Below are 2,043 nucleotides of genomic sequence, written 5' to 3' on the forward strand. Positions count from 1 at the left end.
AGCTGTGCAGCACCAAACTTAATCAAGAGAGTAGGCAGCGACGACTAAAAAGCTGATATTCAGTCGCTCAAACATTTTCGCTCGAACCTGTTTCCGGGAACGTTCGGAGAAAGCCTTTATTGGCTCATACTGTCGTCGAACAAAGCTATCCGGACGAGCGGCGCACTTGGTTGGTCGACAGAGAAGTGACATCACCATCAAATCGAAGCCTCATTTTGTCTAGCGTTCCTGCCATCTGCAATCCCACAGGAACGCACGCCAAAAAAAAAAGGCTGAGGCTTAGCTTGGTTAAGCCTGGTCAGATGCGAAGCATATTGATTGCTAAACTCGGCTTTCCATGGTTGCACTTGGCTAAACTTTTCTTTCCTTGGTTACACGTGCGTTTACACGGTTTAAACTTGGAATGCACAATGTTTTTTCCATAGCATAAAACTGGGTAATAGCTGACTCGTTCATCTCTAATCTGTGTTACCGACACGCACAACGAACATGTCGTCCCCCAGGCCAACGATACTCGATTGCCACTACGCGAATATGTACGCAAAGCAAAAGCTCTTAGAACACCGACGTGCTAAAGGAATCAACGATTTTGATTTCTTCGCCAGATTTCTTCCCGCTCTTCTGGGCTCTCTGCAGCACGCCGCAGCCTTCGCTTTTCATTCCACCGCTCGGCTACACTCCCTGGAGGCATCGCCACCTTTTGTGAGGGTCTACTGGAGGCGATCGCAACCGTCTCCCCTTTATATATAAACCTGCGCTATACTACGTGGTCCGCACAGCGTGCAACCGCAGCCGACGGCGCGAGCCGGCACCCGTCTCTCCTCTGTCGTGACGTAAGCGTATCACGTGGTGTGACGTCACCATACCACGTGGTCCGCACGGCGTGCAACCGCAGCCGACGGTGCGAGCCGGTCCCCCGTCTCTCCTCTGTCGTGACGTCAGCGTATCACGTGGTGTGACGTCACCATACCACGTGGTCCGCACGGCGTGCAACCTCAGCCGACGGCGCGAGCTGGACCACCGTATCTCATCTGTCGTGACGTCAGCGTATCACGTGGTGTTATGTAGCATTCCACATTCTTTGCACCGCGTGTAACCGTCACGAAGGGCTGTGGTTTACCTCTAGCAATATGCTTCGCATAAAAACGGCACGCGACAGAAGCGATGATGTACCGTCCAAACGCCAAAGGTGTTGGCAGCAATGGACAACTAGCGTGACGTAGACGCTGCGGAGAGGAGGATGTGAGCAGACCTTGTAAAAGTCGAGAAGGTGTTGGAGAAAGACGCGCGATGCAACAGCCATCGTCCATCACCTAAGCGGTGGCGGGTGCAATGACGGCCTACAACAGATAAAAATTTGGTGACTGGCTATCCCCCGCAGCAAGCGGCGTTGACCTACCATCTCAGCCCCGTAGGACCAGGAACCCGGGCACTTCAGAACAACGAGGAGACCACCGTTTCTCAGGTAGGAGCATTTTCTAAAATCCAACGAGGATTTCAAGTTCAAGCGGATCGAGCGAGTAGCTATAGGCCTAACAGATAGGCATCGACGCAGCTGCCCGCCACGGCTCAAATCCAACGCGGCGGGCAGCTGCGTCAAGGTCTATCTGTTAGGCATAGCTACTCGCTTGATCCGCTTGAACTTGAAATCCTCGTTGGATTTGAGAAAATGTTTCTTTGCGGCATATGCGTTTATTATTTGTGTTAGGTTGTATATGTCTAGATTGATAATGCATTATTTCACTGGTCTGTCAAACTTTGCTTGGGTGCCGAGGCCTCGTCAGGTTTTTCAACCTTTTGCCTCGACTGCCCCTTCCTGTAGAAAGAAAAGAAATAAAGAAAAAAAATTCTGCCATAAATCATGACGACCTTGACGGGGTACGACCCGGATGGAATGCGTATCGTCTCCATTCCGCAGGCGAAAACGCCAGTTTTCCACGTGGTTACGGAAGCCAATATCCAACGCAAGATAGAAGAGTGGGAACGCGCATCAGCCCGTAACAACCGCTCGGCACGACAGAAAGGACGAACGCCAGATGACCA

This window comes from Amblyomma maculatum, unplaced genomic scaffold (assembly GCF_055883805.1).
Source record: "Amblyomma maculatum isolate TAMU_Amacu unplaced genomic scaffold, ASM5588380v1 scaffold_16, whole genome shotgun sequence".
NCBI lineage: Eukaryota > Metazoa > Arthropoda > Arachnida > Ixodida > Ixodidae > Amblyomma > Amblyomma maculatum.